Source organism: Tamandua tetradactyla, chromosome X, assembly GCF_023851605.1.
Source record: "Tamandua tetradactyla isolate mTamTet1 chromosome X, mTamTet1.pri, whole genome shotgun sequence".
Classification (NCBI taxonomy): domain Eukaryota; kingdom Metazoa; phylum Chordata; class Mammalia; order Pilosa; family Myrmecophagidae; genus Tamandua; species Tamandua tetradactyla.
This window is the reverse complement of record NC_135353.1, coordinates 73,051,279-73,079,028: the sequence shown is the minus strand read 5'-3', so window position 1 is coordinate 73,079,028 and position 27,750 is coordinate 73,051,279. Positions and strand designations below refer to the sequence as shown.

Sequence of the window (27,750 nt, the reverse complement as noted above, 5' to 3'; positions counted from 1 at the left end):
AAGGGGTCATGACTCTGTTTTTGTAATTCAAGTTAGACTTCTGTTCACTTGACCTAGAACACTTTTGCTTATACAGCTCAAATAAGAATTTAGTAGACTACCCATCTATTGTACTTCTGGGTACCCCATGATCTACTAGCCAATGCCACAAGTCTCTGCAAGTCAGATTATTTTGACTCCTGCTTTGAGTCTGCAGTCTATTATGATAGCCACATCCACCTTGTCTTTAGCGATTAAGTGCTGCCACCTGACTTCTGCCAACTCAGAATCCTGTCATCCCCATTGTGTTTAAGGATTCCAGCTCAGTGACAGCAGTTCTCACAGTAATATCTGACCTAAAGAGAAGGGCAACTACAGCGCTCTTCAGGGATGATGGAGCTAGTCTCACAAATTTATTTATCACAGTTCTGGTAAGAAGTGCATCCTCCAGACATTCCTGGGGTATAAGAGTAGGCTTTCCATGATAAATTCACTCTAACATTCCAATCTCTCTAAGAATCTGGATCCCCTCATCTACATTATACCAGGGCAGCTCTGGCACTTCAACCTTAGGTAATGTCCGCGACCTTTTGGTCCATGTTTCAGCCAACCATCCAAACTGTTAATGTCTTTTCTGACCCCTCAAGCTATAACATTGAATGCAGAATCTCCTTAGTGGGCTCATATCAATAAATTTCAGTCTGATCCAGCTTTATATACCTCTCACCATTATCCCACACCATTAAAATCCATTGCCACACATATTCCCCTGATTTCTGTCTATATAAACTGGAAAACTCATGTTGTTCTTTTGGAGTACATCATGCCTTCTCATGTGTGACATTTTGTACCTCACCTTTTGGGGCCTGTTGGGAATTCAGTCTATTTATAGGTCTGGAAGAAATGAGAGGTAGTGGGAGTGGGTCACGAAATGAATTAGAAGTATCTTCCAAGTCAATTGCTTCAGGGCATTCATTTTCAGTTTCATCTGGTGAAACAGGATCAATCACTCTAGGGTTAATCCCTTTAGGTGGAGGTTGGTTGGCCAACTCTTCAGGGCAGGTTGGAGGTGGGGCAGCTATGTTCTCAGGGCAGACTATTACAGGGTTATCTAGAAAAGTCTCAGCATGCCCTAGGGTTTCAACCTCTGCACCGACATCATTATCAATCCATATGTTGCCATCTCATTTTTCAGGGTCCCACTCCTTTCCAATCAACGCCCTCATTTTAATGGCAGACGCCATGCAAGATTGAGATTTCAGTTTTCATTGTAAAGTTGCTACTCAAATAACAAGATTCTTTTTTTATTAATTTTTAAATTAAAAAATATTACAAGAAAGAAACACAAATATTCTTAACATATGATCATTCCATTCTACATATATAATCAGTAATTTACAATATCATCACATAGTTGCATATTCATCATCATGACCATTTCTTAGAACATTTGCATCAATTCAGAAAAAGAAATAAAAAGACAACAGAAAAATAAAATAAAAATAGAAAAAAATGCATACCATACCCCTTACCCCTCCCTTTCATTGATCACTAGCATTTCAAACTAAATTAAAACATAATTTAGTAAAACTAAATAATAGGGAGAACATTTGTTCCCCCTATTATTTATTTTTATTCCATATGTTCTACTCGTCTATTGACAAGGTAGATAAAAGGAACATCAGACACAAGGTTTTCACAATCACACAGTCACATTGTGAAAGCTATATCATTATGCAATCATCATCAAGAAACATGGCTACTACATTTTCAAGCAGTTCCCTCCAGCCTTTCCATTACATCTTGGATAACAAGGTGATATCTACTTAATGCATAAGAATAACCTCCAGGATAACCTCTCAACTCTGTTTGGAATCTCTCAACCATCGACAATTTTTCTCATTTCACTCTTCCCCATTTTGGTCGAGGTTTTCTCAAACCTGTGATGCTGGGTCGAGCTCATTCTAGAGTTTTTCTCAACCCCTTGATGCTGAGTCTCAGCTCATTCTAGGATTTCTGTCCCATGTTGCCAGGAAGGTCCACACTCCTGGAAGTCATGTCCCACATAGACAGGGGGAGGGTGGTGAGTTTTCTTGTTGTGTTGGCTGGAGAGAGAGGCCACATCTGAGCAACAAAGGAGGTTCTCTTGGGGGATTCGTAGGCCTTATTTTAAGTAGGCTTGACATATCCTTTGTGGGGTTAAGTTTCATATGAACAAACACCAAGACTGGGGGATCACCTATAGCTGTGGTTGCCCACACTGCTTGTGAGAATATCAAGAATTCAACTTGGGGAGGTTGAATTTTCCCCCATTCTCACCATTCCCTGAAGAGGACTTTGCAAATACTTTTCCACTCACTGATCAAATCACTCTGGGATTCATCAGGGCATCACTCTGGACAAACCAACAAAATCTCATGTCCTACCCAAGGTTCCATGTACTTATGTTGTTCAATCAACTATCTACATAAGTTATATTAGGAAATGCACTAGTCAAAATATAAATTTTATTCCAAAACATTTTTTGCTTTAGTCTCACACATAAGTCAAAATTTTAAATTATTAATTACCATCTATTTTCAGCACCTTGTAGTAATGACATTTTTTGTTCTTTCTCATGCAAAAACATTTTTAAATTTGTACATTTAGTCACTATCATTATACACTCTGGGCATTCCTAGTTTATACCATTCAATCTTTGTCTGTCTATCTTTGTGATTTCATTTATGCCCCAAACGCTCCTCCCTCTATCATTCTCACATTCAGCTTCATTCAGTGTTTTAACATAATTTTATTTCAGTTAGGAAGTATTGTGCTGTCCATTTCTGAGTTTTTATATTCAGTCCTGTTGCACAATCTGTATCCCTTCAGCTCCAATTACCCAATATCTTACCCTATTTCTATCTCCTGATGGTCTCTGTTACCAAGGAGATATTCCAAGTTTATTCACTAATGTCCGTTCATATCAGTGAGCCCATACAGTATTTGTCCTTTTGTTTCTGGCTAATCTCACTCAGCATAATGTCCTTAAGGTCCATCCATGTTGTTACATACTTCATAACCTTATTCAGCCTTACAGCTGCATAATATTCCATCATATGTATATGCCACAGTTTTTTAGCCACCCATCTGTTGATGGACATTTTGGCTGTTTCCATCTCTTGGTAATTGTAAATAATGCTGCTATAAACCTTGGTGTGCAAATGTCCATTTGTGTCCTTGCCCTCATGTCCTTTAAGTAGAGACAGCATATAGATGGGTCCTGTTTTTAAATCCATTCTGCCAGTCTATGTCTTTTGATTGGGGAGTTTAATCCATTAACATTCAGTGTTATTACTGCATGGGTAGTACTTTCTTCTCCAATTTTGCCTTTTGGATTTTATGTCATATCTAATTTTCCTTCTTTTTACCTTTACTCATAGTCTTTCTTTCTACACTCTTCTCCACACCTCTCTCTTCTGTCTTCGTATCTGTCTCTAGTGTTCCCTTTAGTATTTCTTGCAGAGCTGGTCTCTTGGTCACAAATTCTCTCAGTGATTTTTTTGTCTGAAAACGTTTTAATTTCTCCCTCATTTTTGAAGGACAATTTTGCTGGATATAGAGTTCTTGGTTGGCAGTTTTTCTCTTTTAATAATTTAAATATATCATACCACTGTCTTCTTGCCTCCATGGTTTCTGCCGATAAATCTACACATAGTCTTATTGGGCTTCCCTTGTATGTGATGGCTTGCTTTTCTCTTGCTGCTTTCAAGATTCTCTCTTTCTCTTTGACCTCTGAAATTGTGATTAGTAAATGTCTTGGAGTACGTCTATTTGGATCTACTCTCTTTGGGGTATGCTGCACTTCTTGGATCTGTAATTGTAATTCTTTCATAAGCATTGGGAAATTTTCAGTGACAATTTCCTCCATTAGTTTTTCTCCTCCTTTTCCCTTCTCTTCTCCTTCTGGGACACCCACAGCATGTATATTCATGTGCTTCATATTGTCTTTCAATTCCCTGAGTCCCTGCTCATATTTTTCCATTTTTTCCTATATTTTCTTTTGCTTGTTGGATTTCAGATGTTCTGTCCTCCAGTTCACTAATCCTATGTTCTGCCTCTCAAAAATCTACCATTGTAGGTTTCCATTGTTTTTTTAATCTCTTCTACCATACCTTTCATTCCCATAAGTTCTGTGATTTTTTTTTCAGACTTCCGATTTCTTCTTTTTGTATATTCCTTGCCTTCTTTATATCCTCCCTCAATTCATTGATTTGGTTTTTGATGAGGTTTTCCATGTCTGTTCTCATATTCTGAGTTAATTGTTTCAGCTTCTGTATCTCTTTTGAATTGTTGGTTTGTCCCTTTGACTGGGCCATACCTTCAACTTTCCTAGTGCGATTTGTTATTTTTTGCTGGTGTCTAGGCATTTAATTACCTTTAATTAGTTTATTCTGGAGATTGCTTTCACTTCTTTTATCTAGGGTTTTCTTGCTGGATGAATTTGTTGTCTATCTGTTCTTTGACATTCCGTTCAGCTTTATCTGGACCTTTAGCTTAAGTTTTGTTTAACAGAGGAGAATATTTCAGTTCTTGTTTTCTTGTTTCTTGCCCTGCTTGTGTGGTGCCTTTCCCCACACACACACTTAGGAGGGTCTACTTAGATATTATAGATCCCAGCCAGATTTTCCCAGACCTAACTGGCCTCCTATCAGGAGGAAAGAGTCACCTGCGTCGGTTTTCCCTGAGGGTGAGACCCCGCAGGTTGAAAGACTTTCCTGTGTAGTCTCTGGACTCTGTTTTTCTTATCCTGCCCTGTGTGTGGTGCTTGTCTGACTGCAGGTCCCACCAGAATAAGATGATGTGATACCTTTAACTTTGGCAGACTCTCCCTGCTGGGGCCATGGTGGAGACAGAGGAGAGGTTGTAGGCTGCTTTTAATGGCTTCAAATTACCAAGCCCTGGGGTCTGAATTCCTTGATGGAGGGATTCCACCTGAGTTGGGCTTCACCCCTCCCCTGGGGAAGGCACAGGCTCCAGACAAGTCCCAAAAAGAGCTCACTTCTGCCTATGTCTGAGGCAGTTGCAGCCTGAAAAGTCCTGCCACTGTATCCAGAGGCAGTCAAGCCTTTGTAGATACACAGCCACAAAAACCTCTGTTTCCTTCTCTTTTTTTCCCCTCTTTTTCTGTCAGTCCTGCCCCCTTGGCACCGGGGCAAAAATGAGCAACCTCTGCTTTGACCAGGTTCACCTAAGCTGGGGGCCTATTTTTAGTAGTCAGAATTTGTTAATTAATTCCATAATTGGTGTTTGTTTGCACCTAGCCCCCACTGCTGGTAAACTCTCTTTCCTTTACCCTTTTGGAAGCAGCCTCAGGGGAAGGGGCGCCAGCCACCATGGCTTGGGGAACTCACGGTTCTGGGGGGGCTTGCCACTGGTCCAGCTGGTCCAGACTGGGGTATGCTGTGTGTCCGATCACTGATGTGGCCTCCAGAGCTGTTCTGTACTCTTTCTGGTTATTTAGTAGCTGTTCTGAAGGACTAACTAAATCACACACCTTGCTAAGCTGCCATCTTGGCACCTAATCCTCCAGGACTACACTAGATGCTTATGGTAGATCTGCACAGGCTAATTTTAAAGTGCATGTAGTTAGTAAGGAACAATAAATCCCACAGAAGCCTGAGTCTCTGAAATATCATTTATAGGGTAGTAGCTTTATAAATTCATAAAGTTTAAATTAATATGAAACAATCTCATATAAAAACTTGTTAAGATGCATCCAGTCTCTTATAGGCTTCTTCAATGAAAGTTAGTATGTCCTTCACCTGGGATGAATTATGAAGAACATCCAATTCCTTCAGGAGCACATTCTGGTCTGAAATTAGCATCAAAATTTCTTTCTGAAGTACTGGTGGTTTGATAATGTTCTGAGAAAGCTCTGGAAGAGAGTACTTCACTACTATCCATTTGAAAGATCTGTTTTACCTTCTCCTCCTCTTCTTCCATTTCATTTATCAGAATGTGAAGTTTGCTTTTGAGGCTTTGAATGTTCTCAGTCATTGACTCTGTGGTCTCCACTAATTTATCTATTTCGTCCTGCAGTATTGCCAAACCTTCCTCTTTAGCACTGTGCTGTGCCCTTTCCATTTTCAGTAGACTTGACACATTAGTTAAATTTTTCTGCTTTTTGGGAGGGGCTTCCAGTGTTTCACACAGTTGTAGCAATCTTTTCTGCAGACAGTTGAGGTGATATTGGGTTTCTTTAATATTGTGACTCAAAATTGCTGTTATTACTGATTCCATCATAGATTGTAAATACTCTCTGCTACTCCTTGAAAAAGGTTGCCAGGTTTTTCTCTTGTTGGATGTTCTCTTTATCTGTTTCAGATTTGTATGCTTTGTTTTTCATTCAGTAGAGAGATGTTTGGGTGTTTTTAAAATTTTTTCCATTGCGTTTCTAACCTTTTTCTCTGATAACTCCATTACTTCATCATCAGTTTTTCTTTTTGGATTTCTTTTTAACTTTTGAGATTTTTTCTTGGACACATTTGTTTTGTCAGGCATCCTGATATAAGTGGGAACAATTATAATAGTGCTTCAGAAATCACTAACTCCTGTGGGTGTAGCATTCAGAGAAATTGGTGCCCAAAAAACTCTGTCAGGTGTTCTTGTGTGCATCTGTGCCACATAGCCTCCACCCTGGACAAGTAGGCTTCCCTACCTCACCTGAGATTTGCACCAGTGCCCAGCCCACCCATCAACACCTACCCTGGACACATATCCCATAAACTCCAAGACCTGTGCCCCACACCTATACACTGTCACATTCTCATCCTGTGCCCCCTGGACCCCTCCACCTGTGCAAGGACAGACATGTACCCTGCACTCCATGTGCCCCAATTTCTGTACCCTGTACTCCACACCATGACACCTATAAGCCATACGCTTCACATGCCCAACTACATCCTTCCCATGTACCAGCCCAAGCATCTCATCTCAGCCCCCTGATCTGCCTCTGCTGTGCCCTAAGTCTGCGTCCCCCACGCCACACTTGCTCCTGTGCTCCAAGTCCTGTCTGAGCTGCACCTCGCCCCCACAGCTCCCACACTACTCCTCCACAAACTCACAGCCCACACCCCACATTCACAGGTGCCAGCATAGAGTCCCCAACCCATGCATATACATGCACTACAACTCTTCACCACACTGCTGTGCCCCTCCCCACACCACGCATCCTGCTCCACACCCATCCCACGAATACAAAGCTTTAGACTACTGAAGAAAATCAACTTCCAAAATAACCATACAAGATATTTACATATCACAAAGACAACAGAAGATCACTAACCATATGAAGATGTAGACAGATATAGCACAGTCTAATGAACAAATTAAAACACCAGAGGAGGCACAGACTTTGGAACAACTAACCAAAGTTGTTCATATTACTCTACTAAATAAAATCAGTAGGATGGCTAATAACATAAAGGAGATCAAGAAGACACTAGAAGAGCATAAAGAGGAATTTGAAAGAATAAATATAAAAATAGCAGGTATCACAGAGTTTAAAGATGCTGTAGACCAAATAAAAAATATACTAGAGACACACAACAGCAGATTTGAAGAGGCAGAAGAAAGAATAAGCAAATTAGAGGACAGAACAACTGATTTTGAACACACAAAAGAGCAAATGACAAAAAGGATGGAAATGCTTGAAGTGGATTTCAGAGAAATGATGGACAAAACAAAGTGCACAAAAATAAGAATCATCAGTGTCCCAGTAGGAGAAGAGAAGAATAAAGTGGAAGGAAGATTAATGGAGGATATAATGGGGGGAAATTTCCCAACCTTTATAAAGGACATAAATGTGCAAATTAAAGGAGCCCAATGAACTCCAAACAGAAAAAAATCCAAATAGGCCTACCCAAAGACACACGCTAATCAGTCTGTCAAATGTTGAAAGAAGCAAAAAATCCTGAAAGCAATAAGAGAAAAGCAATGTACTACATACAAGGAAAACCACATAAGACCTATTTTGGACTATTCAACTGGCACTATGGAGGTGAGAAGGCAGTGGTATGATATATTCAAAATCCAGAAAGAGAAAGATTTCTGGCCAAGAATTCCATACCCAGCCAAATTATCCTTCAGACTGAGGGAGAGACTAAAATGTTCACAAACAAAGACTGAGAGAATATGTCAACAGAGGCTTGCTCTATAAGAAATACTGAAGGGAGTTCTGCCAGTGGGGAAAAAAAGGTAAGAGAATGCCAGTGGGGAAAAAAAGGCAGGAGAAGGAGGTCTGGAGCAGGGCACAGAACTGAAGAGTACCCGTAAGTGAGAGCTAAAACATGAAAAGACAAAGAGGGGAAATAATATATAGATCTGACAAGTAAAATCCAAAGGGCAAGATGGTAGATTCAAGAAATGCCTTTACAGTAATAATTTTGAATGTTAATGGACTAAACTTAGCAATTAAAAGATACAGATTGGCAGAATGGATTAAGAAATATAATGCAGCTATATGCTGCTTACAAGAGACTCACCTTAGAGACATGGATACAGATATATTAAAAGGGAAAGGATGGAAAAAGATGTCCAACACAAGCTGTAACCAAAAGAAAGTAGGAGTAGCTATACAATATCAGACAAAATAAATTTTAAATGTAAAGTCATCACAAGAGACAAAGAAGGACACTAGATATTAGTAAAAGGGACAACTAGCCAAGAAGAAATAACAATCATAAATGCCTATGCCCCCAATCAAGGAGCTCCAAAGTACATTAGACAAACATTCACAAAACTGAAGGGAGTGATGGATGTTTCAACAATAATAGTAGGAGACATCAGTACGCCACTCTCCTCTATAGATAAAACAACCAGACAGAGGATCAACCAGGAGACAGAGAACTTAAACAATTTGATAAATGAATTAGACATATATAGGTCATTACACCCCAAAACACCAGAATATACATTCTTCTCTAGTGCTCATGGAACATTCTCCAGGATAGATCATATGAAACTGGTCTTTACAAATTTAAAAAATGAAAATTATTCAAGGCAGTTTCTCTGATCACAATGAAGTGAAGCTGGAAGTCAATAACCACCAAAGAATAAGAACTTTCACAAATACATGGATATTAAATAACACATTCTTAAACAACCAGTGGGTCAAAGAAGAAATTGCTAGAGAAGTCAGCATCTATCTGGAGACAAAGGAAAATGAGACTATAACATATCAGAACCTATGGGATGTGGCAAAGGCAGTGCTGAGAGGGAAATTTACTGCCCTAAATGCCTATATTAAAAAAGAAAAAAGAGCAAAAATCGAGGACTTAACTGCTGACCTGGAGAAAATTGAGAAAGAAGAGCAAGCTAGCTCCAAAGCAAATAGAAGAGAAACAACAAAAACTAAAGCAGAGATAAATGAATGGGAGAAAAAAAGAACAATAGAAAGAATCAATAAAACCAAAGGTTGGTTCTTTAAGAATAATCAATAAAATCAATGGGCCACTAGCAAGTCTGACAAAGAAAAAAGAGAGAGGATACAAATAAACAAAATCAGAAATGAGAATAGGGTCATTCAACAGACCATAAAGAAATAAAAAATCATAAGAAGATACTATGAACAACTATATGTCAACAGATGAGACAACTTAGATGAAATGGACAAATTCCTGGAAACACACAAACAATCTACACTGACTCAAGGAGAAATAGTAGAGCTCAATCTCAAGTAGAGATTCAATCAGTCATGAAAAATCTTCCTACAAAGAAAAGCCTAGGGCCAGATCGCTTCATAGGGGAATTTTAGCAAACATTCCAAAAAGAACTAACACCAATCCTGCACAAAATTTTCCAAAAAAATTGAGGAAAAAGGAACAGTACCTAACTCATTTTCTGAAGCTAACGTCCCTATAATACCCAAACCAGGTAAGATGCTACAAGAAAGAAAAACTACAGACCAATCTCCCTAATGAACATAGATGCAAAAATTCTCAACAAAATATTGACAAACTGAATCCAACAACACATTAAAAGAATTATACACCACAATCAAGTGGGTTTATACTGGAATACAAGGATGGTTCAACACAAGAAAATCAGTTAACATATTACAGCATGCTAACAAATTGAAAGGGAAATGTCATACGATCATCTCAATTGATACTGAAAAAGCATTCAACAAAATTTAACATCCTTTTATGATAAAAACACTTCTAAAGGTAGGAACCAAAGGTAGCTTCCTCAATATGATAAATGGCATATATGAAAAACCCATAGCCAGCATGGTACTCAATGGTGAGAAGCTGAAAACTTTCCCTCTAAGATTGGGAATGTGGTAAGGATGTCCTCAGTCACCACTATTATTCAATATCGTACTAGAAGGTCAAGTGAGAGTAATTAGGCAGAACAAAGAAATAAAAGGCATCCAAATTGAAAAGGAAGAACTAAAACTTTCATTATTTGCAGATGACATGATACAAAACTTGGAAAATCCCGAGAAATCTACAACAAAGTTACTTGAGCAAACAAACAAATTCAGCAAGATGTCAGGTTATAAACTTAATGTGCAAAAATCAGTAATGTTTCCATACACAGGCAATGACCTAACCAAGGAGTCCATTAAGGAAAAAATTCCATGGAAAATATTAAAAGAATCAAGTATCTAGGAATGAACTTAACTAGGGATGTAAAGGACTTGTACACAGAAACTTACATAGCATTGCTAAAAGTACTCAAAGAAGATCTCAATAGGTGGAAATACCTTCCATACTCATGGATAGGAAGATTAAAGGTAGTTAAGACGTCAGTTCTTCCCAAATTGATCTACAGATTCAATGCAGTACCAATCAAAATTCCAACAACCTACTTTGAGATATGGAAAAACTAGTTACCAAATTCATCTGGAAGGGAAAGAGCCTCCAAATAGCTAAAAGCATCCTAAAAAAAGAACAAAGCAGGAGGATTAATACTCATCAATTTTAAAACTAATTATAGAGCCACAGTGGTCAAAAGAACATGGTACACACCTTCCGCCCCAAAAGCTGTTGCAAAATCCAGGAGCTGTTCCTTGGGGCGTTGAGTTAGCTACGGGTCTTATTTGGGGCCACATGGGACCCGGTTTACAATATGGCCTTGGCCTCCTCAAACTCTCCTCACCTCAGCTTTTTCTACCCCAGGGTAGAAAAAAACTCATCCCTGACGCTTGTCTCTGGACCTAGAATGGCTATTACAATGGAAGGAGCAAATAATTTCAAGACACCAAGAAAATTCTGAAAAAAAGAAATCTCTATTTTGCTCAACTCCATGTATAGCAATTCCTGCCTCTCCATTTGTGCAGAAGCTTGGCTTTGGTACTGGCGTAAATGTTTACCTTATGAAAAGAACAAGAGGTTTGTCTCATTCTCCTTGGGCTGTGAAAAAGATCAGTTATAGATGTAATAATCATTATCAAAGTATGTATGAAAAGAGACTAACTGATGAAGCTAAAATTTTTAAAAGTCTTCATCATCCAAATATTGTAGGTTATCATGCTTTTACTGAAGCCAGTAACAGTAGTCTGTGTCTTGCTATGGAATATGGAGATGAAAAGACTCTAAATAATTTAATAGAGGAATGAAATAAAGACAGCTGGGATCTTTTTCAAGCAGCCATAATTTTAAAAGTTGCTTTCTACATGGTAAGGGGGTTAAGGTATCTGTACCAAGAAAATAAACTGCTTCCTGGAGACATAAAGTCTTCAAATGTTGTAATTAAAGGTGATTTTGAAACAATTACAATCTGTGATGTAGGAGTCTCTCAACCATTGGATGAAAATATGACTGTGACTGATCCTGAGGCCTATTATATTGGCGCTGAGCCATGGAAACCCAAGGAGGTTTTAGAGGAAAATGGTATTATTATTGACAAGGCAGACATTTTGCATTTGGGCTTACTTTCTGGGGAATGATGACTTTTATCTATTCCACACATTAATTTTTCAGATGATGATGAAGATGAAGATCCTAAAGATTGTCCTTCTGCTGCACACATTGTTGATGCTTTGTAAATGGATGTACAGTGATCACCTCATATTCATTAGTATTTCAGCATGAAGTATGGTTCGTGTATATAACCATTCTGTTTACTGAAATATCTTTATATAACTACCATGGTAATCTATATTAAGACTCTATATTACTGTAAAAATGTTTACTATAAAACCTTTATGTAGTTACTATGATAATCTATATTTTAAGATCGTAGCACCTTGTTAGTATTGCAATAACCATTTCTAACACTAAGGAATTTCTTGTATTCTTATGATGATAAGCATTTGAGATTGTAGTGAGTTTTCTGCAAATTTAAGAACTAGTTACTCAAGTACTTGAGAGTGTTCATACAGACTTAAAACACTATCAGCAAAATGCGTAAAACGTTATTTCATATTGAGTGACCATTACTTTTCTTTTAATTTTTTAATTTTATTTTTTTAAATACCAAAAAAACCTAACAAACGCAAACATTCCTACTTATTTACTTATTAAAAAAATTTAACAACAAATGAACAAAACATTCTTAACATATGATCATTCCATTCTACATATATAATCAGTAATTCACAATATCATCACATATTTGCATATTCATCATCATGATCATTTCTTAGAACATTTACATCAATTCAGAAAAAAAATAAAGACAACAGAAAAAGAAATAAAACAAAAACAGAAAAAAAGAGATTATACATACCATACACCTTACACCTCCCTTTCATTGATCACTAGCATTTCAACCTAAATTTATTTTAACATTTGCTCTCCCTATTATTTATTTTTAGTCCATATGTTTTACTCATCTGTTGACAAGGTAGATAAAAGGAACATCAGACACAAGGTTTTCACAATCACACAGTCACATTGTGAAAGTTATATCATTATACAATCATCATCAAGAAACATGGCTACTGGAACACAGCTCTACATTTTCAGGCAGTTCCCTCCAGCCTCTCCATTACATCTTGACTAACAAGGTGATATCTACTTAATGCGTAAGAATAACCTCAAGGATAACCTCTTGACTCTGTTTGGAATCACGCAGCCATTGACACTTTGTCTCATTTCACTCTTCCTCCTTTTGGTCGAGAAGGTTTTCTCAATCCCTTGATGCTGAATCTCAGCTCATTCTAGGATTTCTGTCCCACGTTGCCAGGAAGGTCCACACTCCTGGGAGTCATGTCCCACATAGACAGGGGGAGGGTGGTGAGTTTGCTTGCTGTGTTGGCTGGAGAGGGAGGCCTGAGTGACCATCACTTTTAATGAATTTCTCATTCTTTATTTTAATAGATTATTGAAATGAACCAATTGTGCAGTACAAAATAAATTTATATTTGCTTCTATTTTAAAACATCCAAGCTTTCACTGCCCTTTCTTGGCCAGTCTGCTTATTAAATATGATAGCTGGAACCTGTGAGAATATGGCTCAGAAGAGGATCTTAAGTATTTCCAGATGTTTTAGTTTTTTATTTTTTGAGTAAGAGTGGTTACAGCTTATTTTGCTTTTATGGATCTCCCCAAATCTTTGGTTTTGCTTTAATTTATTAAATGCAATTTCTGCACTGAAATTGCTTATTTATTTTTTTATTTACTAGATTGTATCTTAAGCATTTCACAGTTCTGGTGTAAAAATAATAAAACTTAAATGAGGCAATGTTATAGAATAAAGGATACTTTAGGTATCAGAAAAAAAAACCATGGTACTGGCACAAAGATAGAAGTATTGACCAAGGAATCAGATCAAGAGTGCAGAAATAGACCAACAAATCTATGGTCAACTGATTTTCAACAAGGTCTCCAAATCCACTGAACTGGGACAAAATAGTCTTCAATAAATGGACATGAGAGAACTGGATATTAATAGCCAAAAGAATGAAAGATGACCCTTACCTTACACCCAATGCAAAAATTAACTCAAATTGGATCAAACTCCTAAATATAAGAACCAGTACCACAAAGCTCCTAGAAGAAAATGTAGGGAAACATCTTCAAGACCTAGTCATAGGAGGTAGCTTCCTAAACTTTACACCCAAAGGACAAGCAACAAAAGAAAAAACAGATAAATGGGAAATCCTCAAAATCAAATGTGTTTGCAGCACAAAAGACTTTGCCAAAAGGGTGAAGAGGCAGCCAACTCAATGGGACAAAATATTTGAAAATCACACATCAGATACAAGTTTGATATCTTGTTTACATAAAGAAATAATACAACTCAACAACAAAGGAACAAGAGACCCAATTATAAAGTGGGTTAAAAATATGAATAAACATATTTCTTAAGAGCAAATACAGATGGTTAAAAAGCAAATGAGGAGATGCTCATTTTCATTAGCTATAAGGGAAATGCAGATCAAGACTACAAAAAGATAGCACGTCACACCTATAAGAATGGCTGCTATTAAACAAACAGGAAACTACAAACGTTGGAGAGGATGTGGAGGGATTGGGACACTTATGCATTGCTGGTGGGAATGTAGAATGGTATAGCCACTATGGAAGACAGTCGGGCAGTTCCTCAGAAAACTAAATATCCAGTGACCCTATGACCCAGCAATACCAAACTTGGTATATACCCAGAAGAGCTGAAAGCAGTGACACGAACAGAGATTTGTACACTGATGTTCATAGCAGCACTATTCACAATCATCAAAAGATGGAAACAATCCAAGTGCCAACTAACAGAGGAGTGGATTAACAAAATTTGTTATATACATATGATGGAATATTTTTCAGCAGTAAGAGGAAATGATGTCCTGAACCACATGACAAGATGAATGAGCCTTTATGACATAATGCTGAGTGAAATAAGCAGACACAAAAGGATAAATACTATATGATTCCACTTTTATGACCACGGTAAATGTAAAATCAGATGCTTATAATACAGAATACAGGGGACCTAGAGATACACAGAAGCTTGAGATGGATGAACAGTCAGCTAATGAGGATCAACTTAATTGTAAGGGGATAGAAGTGAAGGCAGTTCACTAGTGGGTGTATAAGTAATATTACCATATTGAAGGTGAACATGATTGAACGGGGTTATGTAGACTAATTGGTGTCCCACAAATTAACACTACAAATATAAACAAGTTATTGCATGAACTACTGCAAAGGTATGAATCTTGTGCAAAGAGTGCATAATTTTGGAGTATAGGTGCAAAACACTATTGCATGCTATGGTTTATGTTTAACAGGAAAACATCAAAAACACCAACAATACCACAGCAATACCAGGGGTACATTATAGGGGAAGGGACAAGAGTTGGGGGAAGTTTGGATTTTCTATTTGGTGAGGGTGTGTTTATTGGCCATCTTTCTCTTGGAAACAAACAAATTATCTAAAACTGAGATAACAATGAAATTAACCAAAATGGACTGTTGACTTTGGATGAGGCCTAGTAGATGGAGATGGCTGAAAGATGCACTGACTGAGAAGTAGATTGGTGAATGATGGTGTATACATTTGATTGAACATGGTGCTGCTACAAAAGGGAATGAAGTTGTGAGGTATGCAACAATGTGAATGAACCTGTGGGACATTTAGTGAGGCAAAATAAGCCAGAAACAAAAGGGCAAATATCGCGTTATCTCATTTAGAAAATATTGTAAGAAAACTGGGGCCTAAGCTTCCCAGAGGGGAAAGGAAAGGACTTTACCAGCAGCAGGGACTGTGCACAATCAAACGCCAATTGTGGAACTAATTAACAAATTCTGACTACTAAAAATAGGCCCCCAGCTAGGTGAACCTGAGCAAAGCAGAGGTTGCTCATATTTGCCCCAGCACCAAGGGGGCAGGACTGAGAGAAAAAGGGGGGGGGGGGGAAGAGAAGGAAACAGAGGTTTTTGTGGCTGTGTATCTACAAAGGCTTGACTGCCTCTGGATACAGTGGCAGGACTTTTCAGGCTGCAACTGCCTCAGACATAGGCAGAAGTGAGCTCTTTTAGGGGCTTGTCTGGAGCCTGTGCCTTCCCCAGGGGAGGGGTGCCTTCCCCAGGGGAGGGGTGAAGCCCAACTCAGGTGGAATCCCTCCATCAAGGAGTTCAGACCCCAGGGCTTGGTAATTTGAAGCCATTAAAAGCAGCCTACAACCTCTCCTCTGTCTCCACCATGCCCCCAGCAGGGAGAGTCTGCCAAAGTTAAAGGTACCGCATCATCTTATGCTGGTGGGACCTGCAGTCAGACAAGCGCCATACACAGGGCAGGATAAGAAAAACAGAGTCCAGAGAATTCACAGGAAAGTCTTTCAACCTGCAGGGTCTCACCCTCAGGGAAAACCGACGCAGGTGACTCTTTCCTCCTGATAGGAGGCCAGTTAGGTCTGGGAAAATCTGGCTGGGATCTATAATATCTAAGTAGACCCTCCTAAGTGTGTGTGGGGGGAAAGGCACCACACAAGCAGGGCAAGAAACAAGAAAACAAGAACTGAAAAATTCTCCTCTGTTAAACAAAACTTAAGCTAAAGGTCCAGATAAAGCTGAATGGAATGTCAAAGAACAGATAGAAAACAAATTCATCCAGCAAGAAAACCCTAGATAAAAGAAGTGAAAGCAATCTCCAGAATAAACTAATTAAGGTAACTAAATGCCTAGAGACCAGCAAAAAATAACAAATCACACTAGGAAAATTGAAGATATGGCCCAGTCAAAGGAACAAACCAAGAATTCAAATGACATACAGGAGCTGAAACAATTAACTCAGAATATATGAACAGACATGGAAAACCTCATCAAAAACCAAATCAATGAATTGAGGGAGGATATAAAGAAGGCAAGGAAAGAACAAAAAGAAGAAACTGAAAGTCTGAAAAAACAAATCACAGAACTTATGGGAATGAAAGACACAGTAGAAGAGATGAAAAAAACAATGGAAACCTACAATGGTAGATTTCGAGAGACAGAACATAGGATTTCTGAACTGGAGGACAGAACATCTGAAATCCGACAAGAAACAGAAACTATAGGGAAAAAATGGAAAAATATGAGCAGGGAATCAGGGAATTGAAAGACAATATGAAGCGCACGAATATACATGTTGTGGGTGTCCCAGAAGGAGAAGAGAAGGGAAAAGGAGGAGAAAAACTAATGGAGGAAATTATCACTGAAAATTTCCCAACTCTTACGAAAGACTTAAAATTACAGATCCAAGAAGTGCACCATACCCCAAAGAAAACAGATTCAAATAGTCATACTCCAAGACATTTAATAATCAGAATGTCAGAGGTCAAAGAGAAAGAGAGGATCTTGAAAGCAGCAAGAGAAAAGCAAGCCATCACATACAAGGGAAGCCCAATAAGACTATGCACAGATCTCTCAGCAGAAACCATGGAGGTGAGAAGAGTGGGAAAATATATTTAAATTATTAAAAGAGAAAAACTGCCAACCAAGAACTCTATATCCAGCAAAATTGTCCTTCAAAAATGAGGGAGAAATTAAAACATTTTCAGACAAAAAGTCACTGAGAGAATTTGTGACCAAGAGACCAGCTCTGCAAGAAATACTAAAGGGAACACTAGAGACAGATATGAAGACAGAAGAGAGAGGTGTGGAGAAGAGTGTAGAAAGGAAGACTATGAGTAAAGGTAAAAAGATGGAAAATTAGATATGACATATAAAATCCAAAAGGCAAAATTGGAGAAGAAAGTACTACCCATGCAGTAATAACACTGAATGTTAATGGATTAAACTCCTCAATCAAAAGACATAGTCTGGCAGAATGGATTAAAAAACAGGCCCATCTATATGCTGTCTCTACTCAAAGGACACAAGGTTAAGGACACAAATGGACATTTACACACCAATGTTTATAGCAGCATTATTAACAATTACCAAGAGATGGAAACAGCCAAAATGTCCATCAACAGAGAGTTGACTAAACAAACTGTGACATTTACATAAGATGGAATATTATGCAGCTTTAAGACAGAATAAAGTTATGAAGTATGTAACAACATGAATGGACCTTAAGGACATTATGCTGAGTGAGATTAGCCAAAAACAAAAGGACAAATACTGTATGGTCTCACTGATATGAACCGACATTAATGAATAAACCTGGAATATCTCCTTGGTAACAGAGACCATCAGGAGATAGAAATAGGGTAAGATATTGGGTAATTGGAGCTGAAGGGATACAGATTGTGCAACAGGACTGAATATAAAAACCCAGAAATGGACAGCACAATATTATCTAATTGTAATACAACCATGTTAAAACACTGAATGAAACTGCATATGAGAATGATAGAGGGAGGAGGGCTGAGGACATAAATGAAATCACAAAGAAAAATAGACGATAAAGATTGAGATGGTGTAATCTAGGAATGCCTAGAATGTATAATGATAGTGACTAAATGTACAAATTTAAAAACGTTTTTGCATGAGGAAGAACAAAAGAATGTCATTGCTGCAGTGTGCTGAAAATAGATGGTAATTAATACTTAAAAATTTCAACTAATGTGTGAGACTAAAGCAAAAAATGTTTGTTTGGTACAAATCTATACTTTGACTAGTGCGTCTCCTAATATAACTTATGTAGATAGTTGATTGAACACCTTAAGTACATGGAACTTTGTATAGGACATGAGATTTTGTTGGTTTGTCCAGGTGATGCCCTGATGAATCCCAGAGTGATTTGATCAGTGAGTGAAAAAGTATTTGCAAAGTCCCCTTCGGGGAATGGTGAGAATGGGGGAAAATGCAACTTCCCCAAGTTGAATTCTTGATATTCTTACAAGCTTTTGATTGTAAGCTATAGGCTGAGCCCCCAGTCTTGGGGTTTGTTCATATGAAACTTAACCCCACAGGGGATAGGTCAAGTCTACTTAAAACTAGGTCTAAGAGTCACCCCCAAGAGAACCTCTTTTGTTGCTCAGATGTGGTCTCTCTCTCCAGCCAACACAGCAAGCAGACTCACCACCCTCCCCCTGTCTATGTGGGACATGACTCCCAGGGGTGTGGATCTTCCTGGCAGCGTGGGACAGAAATCCCAGAATGAGCTGAGATTCAGCATCAAGGGATTGAGAAAAACTCTAGAATGGCTGAAACCCAGCATCAAGTGATTGAGAAAATGTTCTCGACCAAAAGGGGGAAGAGTGTAATGAGACAAAGTGTCAATGGCTGCGTGATTCCAAACAGAATCGAGAGGTTATCCTGGAGGTTATTCTTTTGCATTAAGTAGATATCACTTTGTCCTTCAAGATGTCGTGGAGAGGCTGGAGGGAACTGCCTGAAAATGTAGAGCTGTGTTCCAGTAGCCATGTTTCTTGATGATGATTGTATAATGATATAGCTTTCACAGTGTGACTGTGTGTTTGAGAAAACCTTGTGTCTGATGCTCCTTTTATCTACCTTGTCAACAGATGAGAGGAACATATGGAATAAAAATAAATAATAGGGGGAACAATGTTAAAATAGATTTAGTTTGAAATGCTAGTTATCAATGAAAGGGATCAGTAAGGGGTATGGCCTGTAAAAATTTTTTTTCTGTTATATTTTTCTGTTGTCTTTTAATTTCTTTTTCTGAATTGATGCTAATGTTCTGGGAAACGATCATGATGAATATGCAATTATGTGATGATATTGTGAATTGCTGAGTGTATGTGTTGGGAATGTTTGTGTTTCTTGTAATTTTTTTAATTAATAAAAAATTAAAAAAAAGAATGGTGCTAATAAAGCATTACAATATTTAGGAAAAAAAAGAAAACTGGGGTCTAGATTGTAAGCTCTTATAGCAGTCACATTTAGTCTGGAGTGGTAATTGTTATTTCTGGACTTTGAGGGGCTGCTTTATATATTTATAACCTGGTATTTAGAGGTAAGAACAAAGCTGATCAAGTCAGCTTAAGGTAATCTGTAGTACATAATCTAACTCAACTTGTCTGGGTAAATCATTTAAACAATCCAAACACAAAGAGCCCAGAACAATGAGAGCCTTTAATCTTATATAGCTTAAAATAATGCCTGGATACATCCCAGAGTATATTAAGCAGATAATCAAAAAGTATTAGCAAAGTCCCTTAAGGAATGGGAGAAAAAATATGGAACTATTAAACTTTACCACTGGGGAGACCCTGGATACTGTGTCAGACATTAGGGACACCCAAATCAATAGGCCAAGCTCTTGATCTTGAAGTCTGCTGTTGTGAGGCTTATGGATATACCAGAGAAGCTTAGCCTAGTTATAGGTATGCTTAAGAGTCACCTCTGGAGAGCCTCTTTTGTTGCTCAAATGTGGCCTTTCTCTCTCTAAGCCCAACTGTGCAAGGGAAACCATTGCCCCCCCCACCCCATGTGGGACATGACATTCGGGGATGAAGGTCTCCCTGGCAGTGTGGGAGATGACTCCTAGGGATGAGCCTGGCCCTGGCACTATGGGACCAACAATGCCATACTGACAAAAGGAGGGAATAGAAGTGGAACAATTAAGGTATCAGTGGCTGAGTGTTCAAATAGAGTTGAGAGGCTATTCTGGAGGTCACTCTTATGCAAACTTCAATTAGATGCTGCTTTCCATCATAACTTGCCAAACACCAACTACAACCATTCTTGCAAATCCTAAAGAATCCCTAGGGCATTATACAAGATCTTACAAAGGTTCAATGCTCTAGGGTAAGTTTCCAGAAACCTCCAACCTCCAGATGGGTCCCTGGAAAAGAGAAGTCCTGAAATGCATAGGGGGCCTTTCCAGAACATCAACTAGCTCCATCCCCCACCCCATATTAACAGCCCTTTCCAACATGAAAAAGCTAGAATGGACATCGCCCAAATACCCCTAAAGAGTGCAAGAAAGATCAAAGGTGATGGTGGAGTTATACAAAGAAGATAGGGCCTAACAGATGAGTATGAGTGCTGAATCATCATATTGATATTTCTCTTAGTCTCCGGCATCTTAGAGCAGCTAGAAATAAAAACCTAAAATTGTGGAATTGTAACACATACCAAACTCTGAAATCTGTTCTAAAATTGTTATGTACTTTGAAATTTATTGCTTTTTTGCATCTTATTTTTCACAAAAAAAGAGAAGGAGGAGTATAACAGAGAAGATAGGATTCAACAAATGTCTGTGAACTGATGAATCATTATACTGATATTTCTTTTGGTCTTCAGTGCTTGTAGCAGCTAGAGAACAAATGAAAAATCATGGAACAGTAAGCCATACCAAACTTTAAAGTCTATTCCATTACTCTTTGTTAAAATGTACTTGGAAATTTATTATTATTTTTTTATATATGGTATATTTCACAATAAAAATAACATTAAAAAAAGAGGTCTGGGGAAGAGGTATGTGGATAGACCTCTCTGAGTGGGCAAAGAGCCTGAAGATATTTGTGTCTCATGTGAATGCTGACCAGAGGGTGATTTCAGAAGAGAAAGGTTTTAATAATCAAGTGGATAAGATTATCTGTCCTGTAGATACAAGTTATCCTCTTTCCTCAGCTTCTCCTGCCTTTGCCCAATGGGCTCATGAACAAAGTGGGCATGGTGGCAGGGACAGAGGTTATGCATGGACTCAGCAACATAGACTTCCACTCACCAAGGCCAATCTGGCAACAATCATGGCTCAGTGCCCAGTTTGTCAGCAGCAGAGACCCACACTCCATCCTCAATATGGCACCATTCCCCAAAGGGATCAGCCTGCTACCTGGTGACAGGTTGATTATACTGGACCACTTCCATCATGGAAGGGGCACTGATTTATTCTAACTGGAATAGATATATACTCTGGATATGGGTTTGTCTTCCCTGGACACAATGCTTCCATGAAAACTACCATCCATGGACCTATGGAATGCCTTATTCACCATCATATTATTCCACACAGCATTGCTTTTGATCAAGGAACCCACTTCACAGCAAATGAAGTGTGGGATAGGTACATGCTCATGGAATTCTTTGGTCTTACCATGTTCCCCATCATCCAGACGCAGCTGGCTTGATAGAATGGTGGGATGGCCTTTTGAAGACCCAAGTATTCTGCCAACTAGGTGGCAATACCTTGTAGGCCTTGGGCAGTGTTCTCCAGGAGGCTGTGTATGCTCTGAATCAGTGTCCACTGGATGGTACTTACCTCCCATAGCCAGGATTCACAGGTCCAGGAATCAAGTGGTGAAAATGGGAGTGGTACCACTCACCATCACCCCTAGTGATACACTAGGAAAACTTTTGCTTCCTGTCCATGAAACCTTAAGCTCTGTTGGTCTACAGGTCTTAGTTCCAAAAGGAGGAGTGCTCCTACCAGGAGGCACAGTAATGATTCCATTGAACTGTAAGTTAAGCTCTCACCTGGCCACACTGGGCTTCTCATGCCACTGAATCAAGAGGTACAAAAGGGGACTACTGTTCTGTCTGGGGTTATTGATCCTGGCTATCTAGAGGAAATAGGATTGCGACCACATAATGGAGGTAAAGAAGAGCTTTCCTGGAAAATTGGAGATCCCCTAGGGCATCCCTTAGTACTACCATGCCCTGTGATTAAAATCAATAGAAAACTGCAACAACCCAATCTATGCAGGATTATCAATGGCCCAGAAACTTCAGGAATGAATGTTTGCTTCACCCCATGTGGCAAAGTACCACGGCCAGGTGAAGTGCTTGCTGAGGGTAAAGGGAACATGGAATGGGTAGTAGAAGAAGGTAGTGATAAGTATGAACTATGACCATGTGTCCAGTTACGGAAACGAGGCTCTAATTACATCTGCTATCAACTAAGGTGTGCCTCCCACCATTGAGATAATCCAGTCAGTTAAATCTTTTAAGGAAGTAGAGAGACTTTTTCATGCTTCTTCAGCCAGTGAGCCTCTCCTGTGGAGTTTGTCCACACCCTTCATTGGAACTGCCAGATTCCCAGCTTTCCCTGCAGATTTTGGACTCCTACTCCCATGGTTGTGTGAGACACCTTTATAAATCTCATATTTACAGATATGTCCTGTTGGTTCTATTTCTCTAGAGAACCCTGACTAATACAGCATGATTATAAGTTCTTTGGATAGCAGGACATAATATAAAATTACTTGGACAGATGAATGGCAGGGCCACACAGGGAGTTACAGCCATGGAAAGAGTAAAGGCTGGAACTCAAGAAGGCAGTTTATGTATGGCCAGTGTGGTGAGGTTAGCTATGTTTTTGTGGCCTTCTTGCGGATTGGGCATTTTGAATAACTTTGTGGGCTTGAGGAAGACAGGATCTTTCCTAGATGCCTGGCATCTGGGGCCCCTAGCATTTGGGTCTGTGTTGTAACCTAGGACAACCTGTGTTGTTACAGTCTGATATGGAAAATGTTTGGGGTGTTGACTTAGCAAACTGCCCATGAAGGGAAACTGAGTTTTTAGCCATTGCCTCAGTACTAGGTAAATACAGTACAATAGACTTCTCAATAAGTTGACATCAGTCTTAAGCTTGATTATTTGGGGTATTCAGGTGGCCCAAACAGTGGATGAGACTCCTGGCAAATAGGAGAGAAGTCACATTAGACAGGAAAGAAAACATTTTCTTAGGAGAGTAAAAAAAGAGGAAAACAAGTTGAAGTATAAGTCCTTATAGGTCAGCCCATGATCAAGTTCCCATTTATACGGTATTAGGCAAGAAAACAGATCTGAAATATCTGGGGTCATTAACAAAATCTTGGTGGAGTTGTATGTTAAAAGTATGAGTTAAATTTTTCATGACAATAATATCTGGTGTTTTCTTGAGTCAGGGTGTCAATTTGAGTAGTATTATTACCACATTTAACAGTTCTTTCTCTGGATTTTACAAACTCCTCCATAGACAGCCAGTAGGTAATCTAAGGTCAATCCATTATCAAATATATTTGCATCAGAGACCAAGAATATATTGAATTTTAGACATGTGGGAGACCAGAGTTTGATAAATTAATTGGCCTTAATTATCTTGGCTTGTGGAGTTAAACTTACAGTGATGGCCACAACACTGGCAGTGCCCAGGAGTGTGATAAGTCCTATGAAAATGGAATTAAGATGGGAGCCCTTCACATACAGTGGGAGCATGGCAGGTAGTAAGGCTAAGTATGGTTGGTGTCAATGCTTAACAGAGTTCAAAGCTGGCAGTGCAATGGCTGGAGTATGATCTCTGAGTAATGGGAGAGAGAAATATCTTCAACATTCTACTTTTAAAATTGTAGTAGACATAACCTGATTGCAAGCCTTTTCACATATGAAGCTAGGGCATCTCCCAGAAATTACCTAGAGGCCAATATATGATACTATAGGACACTAGGATACAATGTGGCTTTGGAGGGCCAAATTAAAAGAGTATAGACATGGTGATCAAATTTATAATTAATTCCTATGGATGCTGTTTTAGTTTCCTAGACTGCTTAAAGCAAATACCATGAAATGGCTCAGTTGAACAATGGGAATTTATGTTACAGTTAAAGTTTTTGAGGCTGAGAAAATGTCCGTATCAAGGCAATGCCTTCTTCCCTGAGATCAGCTGCTGGCAGTCCTTGGCTACTCTGCGACATGGCAAGGCTCATGGCAGTATCTGCTGGTGTCTCCTTTCTCTTCTGGGCTCCACTAATTTCATCTTCTTGCTTCTGTGATGTTCCCTGTATTCATTCTGTTCATAAGGACTTCAGTAATAGGATTAAGATCCATCTGGAAAGAGGTGGGTCACACCTTAACTGAAGTAGTCTACTTAAAAAGTCCTACTTATAGTGGGTTTACATCCACAGGAATGGATTTAATATGTTTTTCAGGGGTACATACAGCTTCAAACTACCACAGATGCCATGTGATCACAGAATAAATTTGCCTTCATGGTGGCCACAACCTGAGTGGGGGGTTGTGTTGTAACTTATGTTTAAATGATAGCCCAGTACTGTGTTTGCCCTGGCCATATGTCAGCCAGATAAGCATGTAAAGCCAGCACATGTGGGACTAAATTGATAGATCAAGCAGTTATGTTGTTGAAGGGTATGAACTGACAATCCAGTGTAAAGGTCAGTAATATTTGTAAACAAGGGAACGGGGTAGTTGTGATGGTCATGGCTGGACACATAGGATGGAAGGTCATGGTGGAAATCTAGAGGAAGTAATAAACTCCATTAATATTTTAAGAGATGTTTCACATCACTTTTTTACTATTATTGTACCAAATATAACATAAAACTTGCCATTTTAACTATTCTTAAGTGTACATTTCAATGGCATTAATTACATTTACCATGAGGTACTACCATCAACACCATCCATTCCCAAAACTTTTCCATTACCCAAAACAGAAACTCTGTACATATTTAGCAATAACCCTCCCTTCCCTCTTCCCCCAAATTCTGGTAACTTCCCCTAATATTCTTAATTTCTCTATAAATTTGCTTATTCTAGATATTTTATATAAGTTAAATTATACGGGATTTTTCCTTTAGCACTTGCCTTATTTCACTTAGCATATTTTCAAGGTCTGTCCATGGTATGGCATGTATCAAAACTTTGTTCCTTTTTTTTATCTTTAGGACATTTTAATAAAATGCTTTTAAAGGACCAATTTTAAGCACATTTTAAAATTTCAACTTTTTATTGTAGTAACATATATACAACACAAAATTTCCCATTCTAACCACTTTCAAGTGTACAATTTAGTGACATTAACTACATACACAATATTGTGCTACCATCACTTACATCCAATACTCCTAATTTTCCACTACCTCAAATAGAAACTCTGTACCCATTAAGCGATAACTCTTCCTTCTCCTCACCCTGTCTCTATGAATTTACTTATTCTCGGTATTTCACTTAAGTGAGATCATAGTTGTCTTTTTGCCTGGCTTAATTCACTCAACATGTCTTCAAGATTGATCCATGTAGCACTAGAACTACATTAAATATAATGGCTGAATAATTTTCCATTTTATGTATATACCACATTTTGTTTAACCATTCAAGTGTTAATGGATACTTGAGTTGTTTCCAACTTCCTTTAATTTTTAGAATAGCACAGATAGTAGTAACCTCTGTAAGACTTTCCTAAAGGGATGGGAGTAGAGAGATGTTAGCAAGCAAGTAAGGGAGACACTGAGGAGACACTGCTTTTATCCCAAAGTGGTTTGGAGTGGGTTAAGTTAGTTTCACATTCAAGGGAATGTATCATGGTCAGGTTCATGTGTCAACTTGGCCAAGTGGTGGTACCTGTTTGTGTTGTTGGGCAAGTGCTGGCCTGTCTGTTGCAATGAGGATATTTCATAGAATTAAATCATGATCACATCAGCTACATCCACAGCTGATTCCACTGTTAATCAGCCAAGGGGAGAGTCTTCTGTGATGAGTGATGCTTAATCTAATCACTGGAAGCCTTTTAAGGAGGATTCAGAAGAGACAGGCTCTCTTCTTGATTTGGCCGGCAAGCCTCCCCTGTGCAGTTCATCCAGACCCTCCATCAGAATCATCAGTTTCAAGCCTTCCCTCTGGATTTTGGATTCTTCTTTCCCAAGGTTACATGAGGTACTTTTATAAACTTTATATTTGTGAGTGTTTTCTGCTGATTCTGTTTCTCTAGAGAACCCTAACTAATACAACTTGGCACCAGGAATGGTTCTTCAGAAACAGAATCTTAAAAATGGGTTTTTATGAATGGTTTTCTATTCTGACTGGTCTCAAAGGCGCTAAGGACTCTGACTCCCATAATCAGAATGACACTCCCAATCCACAGAGTGAGTTGGCAAAAGAGATAGTCAAAATATCACATTCGATTCTCCTAATACTTCACTTGTACAAAGCCAGGCTCTGGGGGATAATGTTTTTGACACCTTTATGGAGTTTTGTGGAAATAAGAGGTATAGAGATGTTGACTGGTTGTTGTTAGATACACTGGATACATTAAGGAGTGAAAGGGATGGGCTTACGGCTTCAAACGGGAAGCTTAAGCGCCGTCTGACAGATGCAGAAGTTTCTACGAGTATCCTGAAGGGAATCTTATTTCCTGTAGCTGTAGACTTGAGATCTCTGAAAACCAGACTGAGAATCTTATTGTTAGAGTAGCAAATTTACAACGTAAACTGAAATCTCAATGTTTCATGGTGTCTGCCGTTAAAGTGAGGGCATTGATTGGAAAGGAGTGGGACCCTGAAAAATGGGATGGTGACATACGGATTGATAATGATGTTGAGAGTGAGGTTGAAACCCTAGGTCATGCTGAGTCTTCTCTTGATAACCCTGTAACAGTTTGCCCTGAGGACATAAGCTGCCCCACCTCCAGCCTGCCTTGAGGAGTTGGCCTCCCAATCTCCTCCTGAAGGGATTAGTTCTAGAGTGGTTAATCCAGTTTCACCAGATAAAACTGCAAATGAATGCCCTGAAGCAAATGGCTTGGAAGATATTTCTAATTCTTTTCATGACCCACCCCTACCACCCCTCATTTCTTCCAGACCTATAACTAGACTAAAGTCCCAACAGGCCCCAAAAGGTGAGGTACAAAGTATCACACATGAGGAGGTATGTTATACTCCAAAGGGACTGTGTGAGTTTTCCAATTTATGTAGACAGAAATCAGGGAAATATGTGTGGCAATGGATTTTAAGGGTGTGGGATAACGGTGGGAGGAATATAAGGCTGGGTCAGGGTGAATTTATTGATATGGGCCCACAAGGCAGAGAGTCTGCATTCAATGTTATAGCTCAAGGAGTTAGAAAAGGTATTAACAGTTTGTTTGGATGGTTGGTTGAAACATGGATCAAAAGGTGGCTGACTATACCCGAGGTTGAAATGCCAGAACTGTCCTGGTATAATGTAGATG

General features: G+C 38.8%; 1 protein-coding gene and 2 pseudogenes across 2 annotated transcripts in view; 1 reads left to right on the top strand and 2 right to left on the bottom strand.

Annotated features, from left to right (window-relative positions):
• The window catches only part of LOC143670601 (uncharacterized), a 144,768-nt gene that overhangs the window by 43,788 nt on the left and 73,230 nt on the right, over nt 1-27,750 (bottom strand). Inside the window, exon 6 of one of the 2 annotated variants that reach the window (XR_013169408.1) lies at nt 22,055-24,614. The exons of the other annotated variant lie outside the window; for it this stretch is intronic. The gene's annotated coding sequence lies outside the window, so the exon portion shown is untranslated. Of the gene's footprint in view, nt 1-22,054; nt 24,615-27,750 lie in introns of those variants that run through there. 2 annotated transcript variants of the gene reach the window in all.
• On the bottom strand, nt 5,273-6,683 carry LOC143670647 (centromere protein Q pseudogene; annotated as a pseudogene).
• On the top strand, nt 11,200-11,914 carry LOC143670945 (lymphokine-activated killer T-cell-originated protein kinase pseudogene; annotated as a pseudogene).